General features: G+C 43.7%; 1 protein-coding gene across 4 annotated transcripts in view; it reads left to right on the top strand.

The window, feature by feature from the left end:
• The window catches only part of TRMT9B (tRNA methyltransferase 9B (putative)), a 226,311-nt gene that overhangs the window by 83,068 nt on the left and 120,698 nt on the right, over positions 1-22,545 (top strand). The gene's annotated exons all lie outside the window — the stretch shown is intronic.

Raw genomic sequence — 22,545 nt, 5'->3', positions numbered from 1 at the left:
TCCTGGCACTTGAAGCCCAACCCGTCCTGTCTTTACAGACCCCAGCAAGCATGGCAAATCATAATGGCCGCCAAACTTAAATTGGACCCGTTTTTTATGACTTAATGAGAACCACAATATTTTCATATTGGATTATATTTCCTGTGGGAGAACTATTATGAGATATCGTCTGCTCAAGCTTGCTACCATGTTGATCACAGCGAAAGCCAGGAAAAGGAGCTCTACGAACCAGAAGACCTGGTGGCCTTCTTGGAGTCCTTTCTGGGAGGCCCCATGGATACTGAAAGCAGTCACAAAAAAACTAAGAGGCTAAGGAACATTTCTCTTTGGGACCAGTGACAAGCAACATAGACACGAACCAGCCTAGAACTTTTCACACACCTTAAGCACATTTCAGATAAATTGGGGAGGGTTGTGGCCCAATGCATGTTTGACATTTACCTAAGCCAGAAACCGTAGCCTGGACTGAACTTGATGAGACTACCCCCCCCCTGCTTTGGAATGTCCTTCACTGGTCAATACATTTTATAGGGGTGTTTATTGGGCACTGCCTATCTCTGCGCTAGGCACTGAATGAATGAATTAATCTTTATTGTATGATTACTTAAAATCTTTTTCTAGAGCGATAGCATAAAAAAAGACACTGAATATAAAAATATAAAAGACAATATAAATTGCGCCGTAAAATGATGGCATAGAAAAATTTGAGGAGTTGTAGCGTTTATCGCCAAGTGAAGTTAGCAGCCTCCCGAGATGTGGGTTCAAAAGTTATTTATTTAGCGAGTACAGGGTGAAACTGTACTACGCAAGCTCTAAGCTATGGAGTGCTCGGGCGTGCAATGTTGTGGCGTAGAAGCATGCACGGGGTTAAGTTGTGCATTGGCGAGTGTCAAGGTTAATGCAGCCGATAAAAAGCGATACTCTGCACGGATCGATTAAAAACTGATATTGGGATCGCCGATTGCATGCTGTGTGAAGTGTGGGTCTATTTGGTGCATGGAAGTGCAAAAGGACCTCACCAAGAGAATATGCCAGAGATAAATAGGGCGCTAGATGGAGAATCGGAACCGTATGCGGGCCCCTACAGTGGTGAATCCTTCATGCATGCCAATGTGCGCCTTCAAAATCAAAGGTGCGCTGTGCGTGAGGTAGAACGTTGTGTCCAGTTTGTATGGGGACCTCCTCCAATCGATGTTACTGCGACTTTTGATGAACAGCAGCTTGTAAGTTGCGGACTTTTGTCTCTGTTACTTGGATTATTCTTAAGATCCTTTCTACTTCTGCGTGGAATTTGCCAATTCTTGCGAGGGCCATCGGTTCCGTGATGGTGAAAACAAGCGTTATGGCCTCTTGCATGTTTTCACTCCATTTTGCAAAAGCCGAGTTCTTAGATATAGTCGCCTTTGTCCCAGTAAAACTGGGAAGCAGCAAATGATGTGCGCGGCTGAGTCTGTGTGATATTGACACAGGCAGCATCCCTTATTTCCAGGAAATCTGTGTTTCCAGTGGGTTCTGTAGTCCCGAATTGGTGGTGTGAGGAGCCTAATTCTCAGTACGTTCTGTAGGGCTGTCCTCCCCAGCCCTGCTTTCAGATATGGTTGACTTACTGTAGTTTTGTGTGAGTAGGCGAGGCCCTCTGCGCCAGGGATGTGCCTGATTCGTTTGAGGTCCTGTAACCTTGAGATGTGTTTGCCCTGTGTTTTAGCAGGCTTTTCAGGCTGGCCACGGTAGGAGGTGTGGTGAGTATAGTCTCTCTGGGGGCCAGCCCAGTGTCTCATTTGCCTTTGAGAGGTACCTAGCCCAGAGGCTGTTGTTGTCCTGGAAAACTGCTTTTAACGCTTCCCTGAATGTGTCATGACCCGCCTTGGTCATCATGTAGTGCAGTTTAATGATATCTTTTTTACATTCGATGTCCATCGTTGAAATGTTAAACTCCAAATCAATCAGTGTGCGCTGAGCACTGGCCCCAAGGACTATGCTCTCTGTTGTGAGACCTTGCTGTTTAGAGGGGATTGGTGCAGACGCAACTCTTGACATGTAGTCCACATGGCGCCACAGTACTTGTTGAGCACTGCAGAGGTTGAACTTGTTACTTTTTTATTGGAATCTTTTCTTGTTTGCTCCCATGCCATGCTCAATGTCTGTCCCATGTATATATACCATACCTTTTGCGCTCCTTTCCTTCACTCTCACCTCTTTCAATTCTTTGTTCTGCCCTCATATGTTGCCTTTATTCTTTTCAGAGTCTGAGTGTGTAACTTGCCTGTTTAAAGTGTTAAGGATAGGGACTTCCACTGGTTTGTGCTGTTAACATTGACTCCTATTTTAAGTGCACTCTCTATTTGGTAGATATTGCGCTGTAGAGCTCTCTTTCACCTGGGTGATAGCCCTCCCTTCTCAAATCCCAGCTTTTATGCTCCACAGCCCGCAGTACATATTAAAAGGCCTTGTTAGCCCAGCCCTATCACGCTTCAGAGTCTCCATTGTTTTCTCATTTTCCAAGAAGTTATTTATCTAGCACATATACTTGAAAGTACACTGTACCAACCTGTCTTAGCATTTCACATACTCTGGACATTCGTAGTCCTGTGGTGCTCCCACATGCTACTTATCTACTCCATATGAATTTTTCACCCAGTCTATCTGTTTGGGCCTCCAGGGCAAAATATATCCCTTGGTCCAGGACAAGGCAGAAAGATCAGTGCATCATTTCACTGAAAAACACTAAGGGCTAGATGTAGGTAAAAAGGTTTTACCGATTCTAAAATACCACATTTTACCGATTCGGTATTTTAGAATCGGTAAAACCTATGTAGGTAATAATTCAGTATTTTTTTACCGAATCGTTAAGATTCGGTAATTACTGATTCGGTATTTACCGATTCGGTAATTGCCATTCATTCCTATGGGCCTGGAGGCCCATAGGAATGAATGTCAATTACCGAATTGGTAAATACCGATTCGGTAAAATTGTGAAATATTCAAGGGTGGCAAGGTGTCACTTTGACACCCTGTTGCACCCCTGATTAGTGCTTGTGTGCCATGTGGCACGCATACATGCCCTTAGGGCATGTATGTGCCCTTAGGGCCCTTAGGGCATGTATGTGTGCCACATGGCACAGGTGTAAATGCACATATTTGCATTTACATAGGAATACATTATTTACCACCAACTAATAGATGGTGGTAAATAACGAATCCTTAAAGCCCTGTAGCACTGTTTACAGTGCTACTTCCATTTCAAAATACAGATTCGGTAATTTTACCGATTCAGTAATTTACCGAATCGGTAAATTTACCGATTCGGTAAAATTACCGAATCTGTATTTTTTCATGCTCTACATCTCAGTATCGAAATACCGGTCGGTAACTGGCCGAAAATCTGTATTTTCGGCCGTTACCGACCGGTATTTGGATACCTACATCTGGCCCCTAAGTTCTTATCTTCAAATTCACCAGAAATCATGTTAATCCAGAAGAATCTTTCATCTCCGAGACAGCTAAATTGAAAAGGGACTTTGTAGGTATGGTCCTATACGCTTGTAACGAAGGACACAATGGCCAGGGTTGCCCACTTCCATTGTTCACAGAAGGCCTGGGGGGCTCTATTGTTTAGGAAGCAATTACGTGTGACAGTTCAGAGGATGGGGAGAGGGCTCGAGGGATATTTTTGTTAAAATTTGCATTCAAGGAGTGGTATTGATGGAGGGTTTGGTCTACGTCCCTGACGGGCAAAATGCGGCAGCTCGCCTGCTTTTTCAGCTGCCCCGTCACGCCTCTGTCTCTCCTCTGCTCCATCAACTCCACTGGTTCAGGGTTAACAAACGTATTGGGTTCAAGGCCCTTTGTTATATGTTTCGAGTTCAGCATGGCTTGGCACCCTCATACATTCAAAGCCCTGTCCAGTCTTACCTACACTCCCACCAATTGAGATCGGTCAGCCTTTAACTTTTTTCAGTTCCTAGAGTACGGCTGACCCGCTCGTTCTTTTACCTTGAACCCAAATTGTGGAATTTTCTTCCTCTGGAACTTAGGATCTGTCAGTCTCTCTTAGCCTTCCATAAAAAGCTAAAGACATTCGGGCCTCATTTATGAGGCTGTGCGTCACTTTTACGCCACTGGTACGTCACTTTTTGTGACGCACCAGTGGCGTAAAAAATGCGCCTTGTTGCGCCATATTTACAAAGTGACACATTTAGGTAGATGCGTCACTTTGTAAACCCCTGCTCCACATTATACCTGCACCAGGTATAATGTATGCAAGGGGGGCGTATTGACGCAAGAAAGGGTCGTAGAAGTGACGCAGTGAAATCTATAAGATTTCACTGCGCCACTTCTAGGATGCAAATGCGTCAATATCTTACGCCTGCCTCACAGCAGGCGTAAGACTGACGCAGGCCCTTTCACATGGGGCTTGCCCCATGTGAAAGGATGCATTGCTGGAGTTGCGTCACTTTTGTGACACACTCCAGCAATGCGTCACTTTTGTGCCATACAGATACGTCAGAAATACTGACGTATCTGTAACTCCTTGCACAATGATGCATCATACTGTAATTTTATGACGCATCATTGGTGTCACAAGGAGGGCGCAATGAAAAGTGACGCATCGCTTTTTTCACGCAGCAATGCGTCACTTTTCATAAATGAGGCCCCTTCCTTCATAGTCAGGTTTAACTCCCTCCTGCAATCCTGCCGCAACCTCTCTCATCCTGCTCAGTGCCGGGAAACCCTGTTGGGTAGCTGTGTGGTTTATAAATGTTTAAAATAAATAAATAAATAAATACTTCCACTAATAAGGATATGTCCATTAACTATTATGCCTCATCTACCGACTTGCTCAGTCAGCAGGGAGGAAGGTTGGTATACTCATAATGTTAGAAGTGAGGTTTCTGGTTGGCTAAGGTATATAACCAGACCAGGCAAAACCCACCACTCTAGTCAGAGCAAGCTAGATACACAACTGAGATTACCTGTGCTCACCCTCTGGTAGCTTTGCACAGAGCAGGCAAGCTTATCAAAAGAGGTATTGTGTAAAAAATCTGTGCAATACTCCCACACATAGTAACACAATGAATGCACAACAAAAAGACTTCACATAGGTTGTTTAGAAATATAGTTTATTATAATCTAAACAAAATAAGATCAAAAAGATAAAAATCAGATGCGTACAATTCAAGTTATTACATTAAATGCACAATGGAACTAGAGTGCTCAAAGTGCATTCACTACTAGTTGATCCTTTATGGTAATGTTAGGGCATATGCAGGTTAACATATACTTGATCTAGGCAGTGGATCACTGGGTTTTTAGAAACACAGGTCATGCCCAACCAGCACTTGTTGAGAAATATGCCCTGGTCCTTCTCGGACTGGCACGTGCAGCAAAGGAGAGTTTCCTCCCGGTCCCGGGCTTGGATTTACAGTACCTTTCGGAAGCCACAGGGGCCTTATGTTGCATTGGTCAAGGTCGGCAGACAGCGTCGGAGCTCCACATGTGGGCAAACTGCACTGACACAGAGATTCTCCTTGTCAAGGCAACCAGGAGGGGCCATACAGAGAGTGCTTTCCTTGGCAGTGCAGTGTCGCTGGTCACAGGCACTCAGAGCGTTCCCATGGTGGTGCACTCAAGCATTTTCACCAGCTTCCCTGAGTCAGGATGAAGCGGCCAATGCAGTGTCTCTCATCCCGAGAAGCTCAATTTGGAGCAGCACAAGCTGACGAACAGGCCCAGATAGTTGAAGTTTAATTGCTGGAATCCCCTATGGTACAGTCCTTCGGTAGAGGTTGAAGTCTTTGATGGCCTGGAGGCATCAGGAACAGGGGGCCAGCCTGCAAGCCCTTGGAGAACACTCTTATGTTCAGCACACAAAAAGGTAGCATGCAGCAGACCATCACAACAAGGCAGGTAGAAAAGTGGCAGTCCCTCCTGCAGCACAGCAGTCAGCAAGCAGCAGGCCAACACAGCAGATCAGTTAGCAGAGTGGCAGTCCCTCCTGGCAGTACAGCATATTTCTGGTAATGTGCAAATGTAGATTCAGTAGTGTCTGGTTACAGGTCCAAAAAGTGTCTCAATTGAGCAGGTCAGAGTCCCAGTACGTATACCCAAAAGTGCCTTTGATGTAGGAAGTGACTTCAAAGGAGCCCTCTGAAGTTCACAAGGATCCCTTTCAACCAAGTCCTGTCTGCAAGGCTATCTGTAGGGGCTGATCAGCCCGTTGTGTATGGGCAGGATACTACCTACTCAAGAGAAGTGTGTGCCCCTCCCATTCCTCTTGGCCAGGAAGAAACATCAACATGCAGATGAACGCCGATTCAGTTGATGTCTCTGTGTTTTGGCTGTCTGGAGGGTATGCACAAATGTAGCTATCACCCAGCCCAAATGTGTATTGGAGACAGGCTGTCAGGCACACAGAGCAGTAAGTGCACAGAAATGTCCTCTTTCTAAAAGTGGCATTTCTTAAACAGTAAGGTTAAATCCAACTTTACCAGTAAGAAGGATATATATTTACCATTCCAAAGATATAAAACATGAAAAAGCTACTTCTTTCTGATCAGACATTAGCACTTAAAAGGTTATAAGGGAATTCGCAATGCTAACCTATGAGAGGGGTAGGTCTTACAGTAGTGAAAAATTAATTTCTGTGTTTGTCACTACCAGGATATGCAACAAATACAGGTACATGTCCTACATTTTACTTATATGGTACCTGGCTCTTAGGGTTACTTGGGGCCTACTTGAGGGATGATTTATATGTAATAAAAAGGGGAGTTTGAGACTTGGCAAGTAGTTTTAAAGGCCAAGGCGAAGTGGCAGTAAACTGCACACATAGACACTGCAGTAGCAGGCCACAGACAGGTTTGAAATGCAACGTCTGTGGGTTGCACAATCAGGGCTGCAGCCCATTAGAAGCATTTGAAGTATAGGCCATGGCTACATGGTTCCCTTTCTAAAGTGGCAAAGGTTCGGAGTGTTCCCCTTATGGTGAAAGAGAGTATGAAGGTGGAGCTTAATAAATTAATGGCCAATGGGAATATAGAATAGGTTGAGGCAACTGAATGGCTTTCTCCCTTAGTGATGGCCAGAAAGGCCAATTGAGATGACAGACTCTGTGTGGACCTAAGAGAGCTCAATAAGGTGGTGGTAGTGGATCACTGTCCACTACCTAACATTTGTGAGATGTCGTGCCCTCTTGGAGGAGCTAAACATTTTTCATCGCTTGATTTGACTTCGGCCTATCATTAGGTCAAATTACATCCCTCCTCACAGAATCTTACAGCCTTCATCACTCCCTTTGGTACATTCAAGTTTTTGAGAATGCCATTTGGCCTTATCTCAGCAGCCTCAGTCTTAAAGTGGGTCATTTAACGCATTCCCAAGAGTGTTGAAGGTGTTAAAATATATCAGGACGATGTCCTGGTGTTTAGTGTGGATTCTCAAGAGCATGATGTTAGGTTGAGATAAGTACTGAAAAAGTTGAGTGATGCTGGATTAACTTTACGGGCCAATTAGTGCAAATTTGATCAAGCTGAAATCGAATATTTGGATCACCAAGTCTCTGCGAATGGAATTAAGCCTAAGGCAGAGTTGGTTGACACTATTTGCAATCTCAGATCTCCACAAAATAAAGACAAACTTGTGAAATTCCTGGGAATGATGGCATTTTATCACAAGTTTGTGCTTAATTTTGCGGGGTCACAAGAAATTTAGGAGATCTTCTAAAAAAAGGATGTGACTTTGCATGGTCGAATGTGTGTGATGAGGACATCTTACATCTTAATTTTTTTCTTTTTTTGTCCTCATCTCACCTTGTCAAGTCGTTGCGGAACTTGTACAGCCATGTTCTCTAACTGGGGACCACTTGGCTTACCGCATTCACTTGGGTCACCTGACCTCTCCCCTTTTTAGTACGGGGACATGGTGTAATCATTGGACCAACTGGGTGAGTCTTAGATTTCTTCCCCAACTCATTAGAGGATGCCAGATGTTAGATGGCTTATCCTCTACTCTCTCATAATCCAGCCGGGCCATGACAAATAATGCTTTAAGCCAGTCCTCTCTTTTCGGGGGATGGGGTCTTTCCATCTCCTGCAGATTTCTCTCCTTGCCAGTAAGATCATATAAAGTAAGAGACCTTTCTCCTGCCACGAGGCAGTCTGACAGAAAAGACCATCATCTCCAAATAAGACCAGGGAGAGATTGACTTCCACCCTGGTCTTAAAAACTCCCAGCAGTGTATCCCCCACCTCTTCCCAAAAATGTTCCAACTCTTTACATTCATAAAAAATATGTATGTCGTTTGCTAACGGGATATGACATCTCGGACATTTAGGTGGAGGTGTTGGGGCACATTTTGCAATTTTGTAGGGAGTATAATAAAGTCTATTGGCGACAAAAAATTGTTCTTTTTCAAGCAGGTTGGTTTTTATAAACTTATATAATGTCTTTAAAGATGGTTCAAACAGAGACTCTGCCTGCAATGCCATGGGTAATTGGCTCCAAGTCGCCTCTGAGGGAGGAATCCCAAGATCTTCAACCTTTAATAGGTAATTATACCACACAGATATTTCTTTTTTAACTGGTAAGATTGATTGACACAGCCTCTCAATTTCCCCATTACCTTTTATCTCATCCCGTTCCGCAACATACCAGGACACTAACTGGAGATATTTAAATCTAGATAGTCCGGTCCCTACCTTTGTCCTCAAATATTCCCATGGATGTACCCCCTCGACATCCATCAATTCCGTCCAAGTAGTAATTCCTGCCCTCTTTATTGATATTGCTAAGGTTTCTCTCAAACAATCCGGAGTTCCGGGTAAATCCCAAACAGGAGCTAAATCTGAATAATAACCGATCCCCCTGCTGACCCTTACCCTGTACCACATCTCCAGGGCTGCCTTTAGCACCTTCAGACGAACCCGCTTGAAGAATCTCGGGGATCCAAACTTATACATGAAGGCCTCACCTCCACCTCCCCCTTCAACTCTCACCATTTCTCTCAACAATCTGCCCCAGGATGTCTCATCTGGTTTAATAAGTAGCATCCGAATGCTCTTAAACTGGAATGCCACTGCATACAGGCTAATGTCGGGAAGAGCCAGCCCCCCTTTAAGCAATCTTCGTCTGAGCTTTTTCCAAGTCAAACGGACCCCTTTGCCCCCCCAAACCAAGCTTGCTATCTTACTCTGCACCTTACTGATGTTTTTTTTGGAAACGTTAAAGGTATAGTAGAAAATAGATAAGACAGCTTGGGGAGAATGACCCTTTTCACAAGGTTGACTTTCCCATAGATGGTTAATGGAAGATTCCTCCATCTACTAAACAGACGGTCTATTTCTCTGATTATTCTATTTAGATTTAACTGGGGGATTTTGTCCAATTCCTTCACAATATATATATATCCCCAGATATCTGAACTCAGAGCTCACTGTGCCCCTCCATTGATCTAAATTCCAACAGATGACCTCTGTTTTTGATCTGTTAACCTCATATCCTGAAATGGACCCGAATTCTGCGAACAGCTCCTCAATCCGAGGAAATGCCGCATCTGGATCACTAGTATATAATATCAGGTCATCTGCGTAGAGGGCCAATTTAGAGCTATAAGGCCCAGACTGGAATGGGGCAATTGATTTGTCAAGCCTTATGGCTTGTGCCAAGGGTTCGATGTATAAATTGAACAGCAACGGGGACATAGGGCACCCCTGCCTGGTTCCCCGCTGTATATTAAAGCCAGATGTTAATAAGCCATTTAGGAGGACCCACGCAGAAACACCCTTATAGCAGTTCTGTAAAGTCTGAATGAATACCGGGCCAAACCCCATTGCCTCCAGGACCACCCAAAGATACACCCAACAGAATCTGTCGAACCCCTTGGCCGCGGCCAAGGGTTCCGATCTTTGTATGGCTAGATCCACATTCCCAATTAAGAGGTGGGTCTGATCTTCAATGTGTCTTCCGGCCACAAACCCCTTCTGGTCTACATGTATCAACTTGGGTGCCAATTTAGCCAATCTCCCCGCTAGAATGCCCATAAAGATCTTGTAATCAGCATTCAGCAGGGAGATTGGCCGATAGGAGTCCGCCCGTAGAGGGTCTTTACCTGGCTTCAAAATCAAAACAATAATTGCCTCTTTCCATGAATTAGGGACTCTGCCTGCAGATGGATAAACAGAATTAAAAATGATACCCAACACGGGAGAGAGGTCATCTATTAGATGTTTGTAGACTTCACTTGGAAGCGAATCCGAGCCTGCAGCTTTTTCGTTTTTTGATTTCTTTATCTGCTCTGCTATTTCTTCCACAGTAATAGGGGCATCTAAGCTGTTCCTGCCCTCCTCGGATAAAGTTGGCAATATTTTACTGCTCAGCCATATGCGCACGGTTTCAGAGGATGGAGCGATATTTTCTTTATATAGGTCTGAAAATAATGAAAGGAGGCAGGTTTGCATATCCTCTACTTTACTTGATGTTTCCCCATTGCTATTTATGATTACTTCTTTAATATCATTCTTAGCCAGATCGACTCTGGCTTTCCAAGCCAATAATGCTCCTGCCTTCTCCCTGTACTCAAAGTTTTCCATTTTACTTGAATCCCATTGAGCTTTACATCTCGCATCCAATTTCCCTCTATACTGTTGTCTTGCCTCGTCTAGTTCCTGTGAGATTTGCGAGAGTCGTTCCGAGTCTTCACTATTTAAGCCAATTCTATCCAACTCTATCCAACTCAAGCTGACTAATTCTTCCCTCGATATCCTTCAATATCTTTGCCTCTGCCCTATTTTTAGCACATATAATGCCATGTAGTCTTCCCCTTAAACAGGCTTTACAGGCTTCCCAGATACAATCAAAGGTTGAGGACCCAATATTATGTAGAAAAAATTCTAAAGAAAAGGACTTGATGGATTCAATTACTTCCGAATTAAGAAGCATGGCTCTCTTTAATGTCCATCTAGACTGTGCCTGCAATCCACTACTCTGAAACACAAACTGCAGGGGAGCATGATCTGAAAGGTGACTAGGCTTAACGACTATCTCCTTATTATCAGTAAGGTATTGTCTGTCTGTAAAGACATAATCAATCCTGGAAGAATGTCCAGACTTCTTACTGTTAAATGTAAAGCCCTGATGGGTACCCTCCTTGGCTCTCCAAACATCCGCCAAGTCTAAGTCGTGGATCATATTTAGCAACGTTCGACGTATCTTGGGTGCCCCTATATAGTGGCTCAAATTAGACCTGTCATTTATGGGATTCAATAGCACATTGAAATCTCCACCAAGAATATAAGGCGGTGACTCCAACGTCAATATTGATTGTAATTTGAGCAGATAAGAAGAGTCATCAACGTTAGGGCCATGAAATGAAGCACATATTATATCTACGTTGTTTGATGCCATTTTAACCACTAACCATCTCCCAGATGTATCTGTTTGGATTCCCTTATAGTGCAAGAAATGCCTTGTTTCACCAGTATTGCTACTGCTCTGTTGTGTGTGGTCTGATGGGGCACAGTAAAATATTTTATCCAATGAACTTTGGAAAAAATTTGTCGGCTTTCTGTTAGGCTCAGATGGGTCTTCTGTAGTAGACAGATTTGAGCACTTGACAATTCCAGATATTTAAGAATTAATCTCTGCCTACGGGGACACCTCATTCCATTAACATTCCAAGTGATACAAATTTTCTGTTTACCCCTTAGTCCTTGGTCCCCCACCATCTCTTCTCTTGCCTATCAAGCTTGTGTTCCTGACTGTGGTGAGCTGAGAGTATTTTTTTAGTTTTTACCCAATGCTCCACACCCAAGTGTCCCCCCTACACCCCCTCCCCTAAGCCCCTGTGCCTGTACCCCTCTACCCCATGAGGGAACCCTCCCTTCCAATAGGCTAAGCCTATTTGGCTCTATCACCCCTCCCGGGATGCAATATTTTCTAAGGATATGTTCCTACAAATACGTCACTCTGAAATACTATTTGTTCCGCAAATATAGAAGAAAAAAAAATAGTTTCCTTCTTTTTTTATCCTCTTTTTTCCTTCCATTCCTTATCACTATTCAAACGGAATATACCAAAACCTCTGCTTCTTCACTCCCTGCTCCTCCCTAATCTTCACAATCAGAGCATCAGCCTCCTCTCCAGATTTGATCAGATGCATACGATTACTCCACATCACCCGAAGGTGTGCAGGGAATTTTAACTGTGCCTTTGCTCCCAGTCCATTCAACTCTTCTAACCTTTTCCCCAACTCCCACTGTCTAGTTGACGTAACGTGGGAAATATTGGACCTTATTTGGAAGATGAAGGGGTTAGAGCTATTGAATGCAATTGACCTTTCCGTCAGGGTCAAAGAAAAGATCTGTTCCTTTACTGAATAGGTCAAAAAGTTTATCAAACTTTTTCTCGGTTGCTCGGTTCGGAAGGGGTCACGATGTACCCTTTGGATTTCTCGAACCAGGTCCACATCTTCGGCACCTTTTAGGACAGTTCCCTTCAACAGCGAGATCACATACCCCTTTAGGTCTGCCCCTTCAAGAGCTTCAGGGATGTTCAGCAGTTTTAGGTTGTTCCGCCAGGAATGATTTTTTAGGCGTTCAATATCTTCTTTTAACTCTCGATTCTGTGCGCTCAATTTTGCTACTTCCACTTCCATAGATCGCAGCGAATCCCTCATTGTCGGAATTTCCTTTTCCATAGCTTCTGTTCTTAGAGTGACGTCGTCCAATCTCTTAGCTAGTGCTTCGCATGAAGCAAGAATTGCCGCCTGGTTTGCTTCAGATGTTGAGAAACAACTAGCCATCTCTGCCTGATTGTTCTCTGAGACAGTGAATCTGTTAGTTATTTCCTCCTTCATGGTCAGGAGAATATCTGCTAATGTAGATGAAGTCACATCTAATTTACTGACGTCTGATTTGCTGGTACATGCTGAGATTGTTCATGGAGCTTCACTGGAGATGATATCACTATTTACTACTCCCCCTGATTCTTCCCCTGGAACTCCTTGCTTTTTCTGCTCTTCTGCAGATAGTCGGGGCGTGGCACATACTTCAGAATTGCTAGTTGCCAAAGCTGAATATTTATTTGACAGACTTACATCCGGATGTATGGTCATAGGGGCTTCTATAACTTCCAAATCACTAAAAGTTTTGTTTGCTGCTCCACTCACGGATTTTATTTTATTTTCGAGCAACTGATATCAAAAATAGTGAGTTTCCCTAGCTCTGCTTTAATTTGTTTAGGTATAGGGATTAAAGGAGATTTTAGAGATTTTGGGGGTGCTGAAGCAGTACTGGTGGCCATGACCTTATAGTATGTTTTCAGTGAAGGCGTAACTTTTATCTGGGGCGGCGTACACTTCTTGGCTTTTCCCCTCCTTCTACTAACATCAGCGTCACTTTATTTTGCTCTAACCTCAATACCCTTGACAGCCTCATCAAATTTCCAGGCTTTAATTTTGCCCCGTTTATTGCTCAATCTTACCTCAGAGATGGGGGGGAGATATGCGAGGGGGTACCCTGTTTTTTCCTGCACGGGGTCTAATACATTTGAAAGTGGGTTGTTGTGTTGCAGGAGTTTGATTTTTTTGTTTCATATCTTTCTGGTGTTTGTAATATTCTTGCTGATTGTTTGTCAAGGTTGGGAAGTGATCAAGAAGATGTGGTAGAAGGTGATTGTTTTGGTGGTGAAGAGTTCGAAGAATAAGTTGATGTTTATTTGATTAGTGATTGTATAGTTTCTGAAAGTGATCGGAGAGAGGCTTTAGTGAAGGAGGCTCTTTTACAAAAGGTGTTGACTATGGTTTCAAAGGGTTGGTGTGAAAAGAAAGTTTGTGATGAAGAGTTGATGGGTTTTTGGCAGGTTAAGGATGAATTGTCGGTTGTGGATGGTCTGCTAATGAGAGGTAGTAGATTGATTCCTTCGCATGCCTTATGGGATAAATTATTGAAAAATACTCATGCCAGTCATATGGGTATAGTTAGACCAAAGAGAGGCTAAGGGAAGCTTATTGGTGACCAGCAATGGATGTCTGGATTAAAAGGGAGGTTAGAAAGTGCACTGAGTGTGCGTGCAGTGATAAGGTTTTGAAGTGTAGAACTGAACCCATGGTGTTGAGAGAGAGTTCAGATGGGCCTTGGTTGGACATTGCATTAGATATTTTGGGGCCTGTTAAAATAAGGTCTTGTGAGCTGTATGTCTTGGTGTGTGTGGACATGTACTCGCGTTGGCCAGAAGTTAAGGTTGTGGAATCTTCTGTTGTCATGGAATTTTTGGATGGTCTCTTCCAAAGGGAATGTTTTCCTCTTTCACTGCTTTCTGACAATGGTGTACAATTCACCTCAACCGTGGGGGAAGAGTTCCTGTCCTCTAGGGGCATTAAACACAAGAAAGCAGCTCTCTATCATCCTGGAAGTAATGGGATTGTTGAGAGATTTGTGAAGGTGTTGAAAGAAACCATACAACAGGATTTAGTGAATGGAATTGATTGGGAGGAATTCATAAAAAAGAAAGTGAGAGAGTACAGGTTTACCCCACACTCTTCTACAGGAGTGTCCCCTTTCTGCTTGTTCAAAAAGAGGGTGCCGAACACGGAAGTTTGTCCCTCTTGGGTTTCCTCTAAAAGACTATTGGTTAACGAAAAGTATGATTGTGTGGAAGGCTGGAGAGGAAAGAGAAGGTGCAGTTAAGGAGAAAAGGAAGAGATGGTATTATAAAAGGAAGGCAGTGAAGCTTCTGTGGGTGATTGGGTGAAAATAAAATCTCCTTGCTTGGGCAAAAGTAGCTCGAAATTTGGTGTACCTTTTAAAGTAATAAAGGTTTTCAAGAATGCCATTAAAACAAGTGACCACAGAGTTTGGAACTTAAACAGAGTGGCTAAGTGTCAACCAACAGAAGTGTCTATAAGTTCTAGTGTTGTTTCACAACAAATGTCTCCCAGGCCTTGCAGAGTACTTCAACGGCAAGCCAAATTTCAAGATTATGTTTAGACATATTTACATTGTGCAGAACTTTATTCAGTTTGTTTAAGGTCTATTTTGTTGTTCTTGTTTTCATTGAGAAGGGGGAGATGATGTAGTGTCCTGATTTTAGAATGTTATTACTGTAGCTATGTTAGAAACATGGAATGTGGAATGTGAAGGGTCATGGAATGTGAGCAACCATTCAGTTGACGGTTGCAGGGCTTGATGTTGGATGGGATCATTTCAACCTGACTCAATAAATCCTTATTGAGCGTACACCACATTTCTGCCTACTTTCTCTTTTATCACCACACCGATATTACACCTTAGCAGTACAACATAAATGCCAATCAGGTATACACCAAAGCCGTCATGTTTAGGGGAAATGCACATGCACTTTAGCACTGGTCAGCAGTGGTAAAGTGCACAGAGTCCTAAGGCCAATAAAAAGAATCAGCAAAAATGATGAGGAAAGCAAAACGTTTTTGGTGAGCATTCAGTGAGAGTCATTTTCCAACACTTAGCACTACATTTGCTACACCTACGACAAAGATCTGCCTTTCGTGTAGTCTGTGCCACTTAAGAAGTACTTCTCACTCACCCGCTATCATTGGTGAGTTTTCAAAGACCATTACAACTTTATTCATGATCTCTCATCCCAAGAAGAATATTTTCTAGTCGACATTACCTTTCCATACCTAGATAAAGAGTAAAAGGAGAGTTTAGACAGCAAATGTTTGGTAGATAAGCTAGGGAAAACTATAGTCCCAGGGTGGAGCTGGTATTTCTGATTGAGTTTTATAAGCCCAATATGTCGAAGACTTTGCAGCTGTTATGCAAGGCATTTCTAGATTCTGAGCAAACAGGCCAATTGCAAGCTGAGCTCAATCTGGCAGTTATGTTGCTACTCTCAAAACCAGACAAGGATCTTCTTCAGTGCACCTGTTAATGGTTTATTTCTCTGAGGTACTGATGAAGGGTGTTGCGCACAGACTTGGTTCATTGATATCTTTGCTGATTCATAACTACACAGGATAGTTAAGTGCACTGTACATCCTTGGGAGACAATATGTTGATGCTCTACCAGATCCTCTGCTAGAACATAGACAATGATGATGATGAGCAGATTACCCTCTCCCTGACTTGGAGAAAATGTTTGTTCAAGTGGAGTCGGTCCACATTTTCAGAATTCTGGAGAGGGCCAAGACTAGGTTCAGATTTCTGACATATTCCCTGTTAGGAGAGGTGCCTGCCAGGATTGCTCATTGTCACCCCTTCTGTTCTTCTTGGAACTTGAATCAGTCACCCACTGTCAAAACTATCGCAACACCAGCAAGATTGTGGAAAATCTTATATGCAGAGAATATGTTGCTGAAGCTGTCTGAACTACATTGTCAATCCTCAACACCATGTCCTTGATTGATGACTTCTCTGAATTTTCGGGATACCTATTGAGAAAGAAACAAGTGCTGGCAACATCTAAGGCCACATCGAGTTAAATTCTGGATGTCCCCCCCTTTCGCTGGGTCAGAGGAATGTGAAATACGCGAACAATTTCTGATCACTCAATGCATCGTAAATATGGTACGTGATAATGTCCAAACCTTTAGTGACTTAAACATTGGCTGACTTTTTTAAATAGTCATACCTTTAACTGTCTCTTTGGGGTAAGCGTCAATCAGTCAAGATGATGGTAGCAATGAGTCTTAACCCCTTCGCTGCTAGGCCTTTTCCCCTCCTGTGCTGAGGCTTTTTTTGGCGTTTTGGAGTAGTGCGCGCTTAGGCCCTTGTAACTTTTTGACCACATAAGGTATCCACGCCAAATTTGCGTCCTTTTCTTCCAACATCATGTGGATTCTAAAGGCGCCCAGGGTTTGTGGATTCCCTTGGAGGGGTCCCATAAATTAACCAAAATATAGTGATTTTTTTGTTTTTTTCAGAAAAATGGGAAAAATGGGCTGCAAATGAAAGCCTCTGGGTTTTTCCCTGAAAATGGTATCACAAAAGGGTTTGTGAGGCTGAAATCTCCATTTTCTCAGCTTTCAGGGAATGACAGACTTTTGTCAGAGAACCGAAATTTTTCACTCAGTTTTGGCATTTTTCTGGGACATAGCCTATTTTTGCTATTTTTAGAGCTTTCCTCCTCCTTCCAGTTAATGGTAGAAATGAGTTTGAAAGCAATAATGGATCCTGGAAAGCTTTACATTTTCGAAAAGTAGACAAAAATCTGAATTCAGAAAGGGGTCATTTGTCTAAATCCATGAAGGTTTCGTTATAGAAACTAACAGTTAGATATTGGAATATTTGAAATTTTGTTGAAAAAAACAGCCTTTTGTCTCAACGTTTTCACCTATAAACTTTTTCTAATTTTGACAGCTCTTGGAAAGCAATATACCGTTACATTCGTTAGACCTTCCTGGTTGTGGGGATATATAGGACTTGTAGTTTCACCAAGAACCCGACGAACCCAGATCCAAAAACTGAGCAGCAACTTGCAATGATATTTTTTCCTTTACTGGGTATAGTGCACTTTGTCTTGGAAAATGTATACATGGAATAATCTGTATGAAAGACACCTATGTATTTCTGAATTGGGTACAAATTATAGAGTTCAGAAACAGTATATAATTGCACATTTTCAAAGTTGGGAATACTCATACTAGCATGAGAATTATTGGTCATTTTTCATAAAGATTTTTTTTTACACAATGTCTTTCATTCAAAGGGAGAAATGCATGAAAGCTCAATTGGTAATAACAGTTGATTTACAAATCTGAATTACCCCAAGTGTCCCGATAAAAACGGTACCTCACTTGTGTGGGTCGGCCTTGTGCCTGCGACAGGAAACGGCGCAAAATGCAACGTGGTCACACCTAAATTTAGCAGTTACAAATTGACCCTTTTTTGGCAAAGTGCCTACCTGTAGTTTTTGCACCCTAGCTCTCCTGGCACCTAGGGAAACCTAGCAAACCTATACATTTTTGAAAAGTAGACACAAAGGGGAATTCAGGATGGGGTGACTCGACTGCCTACCACCAGGTTTTGTTACCCAGAATCCCTTGCAAAGCTAAGATTTTGACAAAATAAACACATTTTCCTCACATTTCTGTGGTGGAAAGTTCTGGAATCTGCGTGGATAAACAAATTTCCACCCACCCAGCGTTCCCCCAGGTCTCCCGATAAAAACAGTACCTCACTTGTGTGGGTCGGCCTTGTGCCTATGACAGGAAACGGCACAAAATGAAACGTGGTCGCACCTCAATTTCCCAGTGAAATTTTACGTTCTTTGGACAAAGAGACTACCTTTTGTTTTTGAGCCGTAGCTCTGCCAGCACCTAGGGAAACCTAGGAAACCTATACATTTTTGAAACCTAGACACCCAGGGGAATTCAGGATGGGGTGACTCGTCTGCCTACCCCCAGGTTTTGTTACCCAGAATCCCTTGCAAATCTAAAAATTTGACCAAAAAAAAACATTTTCCTCACATTTCTGTGGTGGAAAGTTCTGGAATCTGCGTGGATCAACAAATTTCCACCCACCCAGCGTGCCCCCAGGTCTCCCGAAAAAAATGATACCTCACTTGCGTGGGTAGGCATAATGGCTGCGACATGAAACAGCGCAAAACGCAGCATGGTTGCACCTCAATTTCCCAGTGAAATTTAGCACGATTCGGACAAAAAGACTACCTTTTCTTTTTGCGCCGTAGCTCTGCCAGCACCTAGGGAAACCTAGCAAACCTATACATTTTTGAAAACTAGACACCCAGGGCAATTCAGGATGGGGTGACTCGTCTGCCTACCCCCAGGTTTTGTTACCCAGAATCCCTTGCAAACATACAAATTTGACCAAAAAAACACATTTTCCTCACATTTCTGTGGTAGAAAGTTCTGGAATCTGCGTGGATCAACAAATTTCCACCCACCCAGCGTGCCCCCAGGTCTCCCGAAAAAAATGGTACCTCACTTGCGTGGGTAGGCATAGTGGCTGCGACATGAAACAGCGCAAAACGCAGCATGGTCGCACCTCAATTTCCCAGTGAAATTTAGCACGATTCGGACAAAAAGACTACCTTTTGTTTTTGCGCCGTAGCTCTGCCAGCACCTAGGGAAACCTAGCAAACCTATACATTTTTGAAAACTAGACACCCAGGGCAATTCAGGATGGGGTGACTCGTCTGCCTACCCCCAGGTTTTGTTACCCAGAATCCCTTGCAAACATAAAAATTTGACCAAAAAAACACATTTTCCTCATATTTCTGTGGTAGAAAGTTCTGGAATCTGTGTGGATCAACAAATTTCCACCCACCCAGCGTGCCCCCAGATGTCCCAAACAAAATGGTACCTCACTTGCGTGGGTAGGCATAGTGGCTGCGACATGAAACAGCGCAAAACGCAGCATGGTCGCACCTCAATTTCCCAGTGAAATTTAGCACGATTCGGACAAAAAGACTACCTTTTATTTTTGCGCCGTAGCTCTGCCAGCACCTAGGGAAACCTAGCAAACCTATACATTTTTGAAAACTAGACACCCAGGGCAATTCAGGATGGAGTGACTCGTCTGCCTACCCCCAGGTTTTGTTACCCAGAATCCCTTGCAAACATAAAAATTTGACCAAAAAAGCACATTTTCCTCACATTTCTGTGGTGGAAAGTTCTGGAATCTGCGTGGATCAACAAATTTCCACCCACCCAGCGTTCCCCCAGGTCTCCCGAAAAAATGATACCTCACTTGCGTGGGTAGGCATAGTGGCTGCGACATGAAACAGCGCAAAACGCAGCATGGTCGCACCTCAATTTCCCAGTGAAATTTAGCACGATTCGGACAAAAAGACTACCTTTTGTTTTTGCGCCGTAGCTCTGCCAGCACCTAGGGAAACCTAGCAAACCTATACAGTTTTGAAAACTAGACACCCAGGGCAATTCAGGATGGGGTGACTCGTCTGCCTACCCCCAGGTTTTGTTACCCAGAATCCCTTGCAAACATACAAATTTGACCAAAAAAACACATTTTCCTCACATTTCTGTGGTAGAAAGTTCTGGAATCTGCGTGGATCAACAAATTTCCACCCACCCAGCGTGCCGCCAGGTCTCCCGAAAAAAATGGTACCTCACTTGCGTGGGTAGGCATAGTGGCTGCGACATGAAACAGCGCAAAACGCAGCATGGTCGCACCTCAATTTCCCAGTGAAATTTAGCACGATTCGGACAAAAAGACTACCTTTTGTTTTTGCGCCGTAGCTCTGCCAGCACCTAGGGAAACCTAGCAAACCTATACATTTTTGAAAACTAGACACCCAGGGCAATTCAGGATGGGGTGACTCGTCTGCCTACCCCCAGGTTTTGTTACACAGAATCCCTCGAAAACTTAAAAATTTGACCAAAAAAACACATTTTCCTCACATTTCTGTGGTGGAAAGTTCTGGAATCTGCGTGGATCAACAAATTTCCACCCACCCAGCGTGCCCCCAGGTCTCCCGAAAAAAATGGTACCTCACTTGCGTGGGTAGGCATAGTAGCTGCAACATGAAACAGCGCAAAACGCAGCATGGTCGCACCTCAATTTCCCAGTGAAATTTAGCACGATTCGGACAAAAAGACTACCTTTTGTTTTTGCGCCGTAGCTCTGCCAGCACCTAGGGAAACCTAGCAAACCTATACATTTTTGAAAACTAGACACCCAGGGCAATTCAAGATGGGGTGACTCGTCTGCCTACCCCCAGGTTTTGTTACCCAGAATCCCTTGAAAACATAAAAATTTGACCAAAAAAACACATTTTCCTCACATTTCTGTGGTGGAAAGTTCTGGAATCTGCGTGGATCAACAAATTTCCACCCACCCAGAGTGCCCCCTGGTCTCCCGAAAAAAATGGTACCTCACTTGCGTTGGTAGGCATAGTGGCTGCGACATGAAACAGCGCAAAACGCATCATGGTCGCACCTCAATTTCCCAGTGAAATTTAGCACGATTCGGACAAAAAGACTACCTTTTGTTTTTGTGCCGTAGCTCTGCCAGCACCTAGGGAAACCTAGCAAACCTAAACATTTTTGAAAACTAGATACCCAGGGCAATTCAGGAGGGGGTGACTCGTCTGCCTACCCCCAGGTTTTGTTACCCAGAATCCCTTGCAAACATAAAAATTTGACCAAAAAAACACATTTTCCTCACATTTCTGTGGTGGAAAGTTCTGGAATCTGCGTGGATCAAAAAATTTCCACCCACCCAGCGTGCCCCCTGGTCTCCCGAAAAAAATGGTACCTCACTTGCGTGGGTAGGCATAGTGGCTGCGACATGAAACAGCGCAAAACGCAGCATGGTCGCACCTCAATTTCCCAGTGAAATTTAGCACGATTCGGACAAAAAGACTACCTTTTGTTTTTGTGCCATAGCTCTGCCAGCACCTAGGGAAACCTAGCAAACCTATACATTTTTGAAAACTAGATACCCAGGGCAATTCAGGATGGGGTGACTCGTCTGCCTACCCCCAGGTTTTGTTACCCAGAATCCCTTGCAAACATAAAAATTTGACCAAAAAAACACATTTTCCTCACATTTCTGTGGTGGAAAGTTCTGGAATCTGCGTGGATCAAAAAATTTCCACCCACCCAGCGTGCCCCCAGGTCTCCCGAAAAAAATGGTACCTCACTTGCGTGGGTAGGCATAGTGGCTGCGACATGAAACAGCGCAAAACGCAGCATGGTCGCACCTCAATTTCCCAGTGAAATTTAGCACGATTCGGACAAAAAGACTACCTTTTGTTTTTGCGCCGTAGCTCTGCCAGCACCTAGGGAAACCTAGCAAACCTATACATTTTTGAAAACTAGACACCCAGGGCAATTCAGGATGGGGTGACTCGTCTGCCTACCCCCAGGTTTTGTTACCCAGAATCCCTTGCAAACATAAAAATTTGACCAAAAAACACATTTTCCTCACATTTCTGTGGTGGAAAGTTCTGGAATCTGCTTGGATCAACAAATTTCTACTCACCCAGCGTGCCCCCAGGTCTCCCTAAAAAAATGGTACCTCACTTGCGTGGGTAGGCATAGTGGCTGCGACATGACACAGCGCAAAACGCAGCATGGTCGCACCTCAATTTCCCAGTGAAATTTAGCACGATTCGGACAAAAAGACTACCTTTTGTTTTTGCGCCGTAGCTCTGCCAGCACCTAGGGAAACCTAGCAAACCTATACATTTTTGAAAACTAGACACCCAGGGCAATTCAGGATGGGGTGACTCGTCTGCCTACCCCCAGGTTTTGTTACCCAGAATCCCTTGCAAACATAAAAATTTGACCAAAAAAACACATTTTCCTCACATTTCTGTGGTAGAAAGTTCTGGAATCTGCGTGGATCAACAAATTTCCACCGACCCAGCGTGCCCCCAGGTCTCCCGAACAAAATGGTACCTCACTTGCGTGGGTAGGCATAGTGGCTGCGACATGAAACAGCGCAAAACGCAGCATGGTCGCACCTCAATTTCCCAGTGAAATTTAGCACGATTCGGACAAAAAGACTACCTTTTGTTTTTGCGCCGTAGCTCTGCCAGCACCTAGGGAAACCTAGCAAACCTATACATTTTTGAAAACTAGACACC

The sequence above is a fragment of the Lissotriton helveticus genome, chromosome 2_2 (genome assembly GCF_964261635.1).
Source record: "Lissotriton helveticus chromosome 2_2, aLisHel1.1, whole genome shotgun sequence".
In the NCBI taxonomy this organism is placed as follows: domain Eukaryota; kingdom Metazoa; phylum Chordata; class Amphibia; order Caudata; family Salamandridae; genus Lissotriton; species Lissotriton helveticus.
Note: the sequence above shows the minus strand (reverse complement) of the source record. Positions and strands in the feature narration are given on the sequence as shown.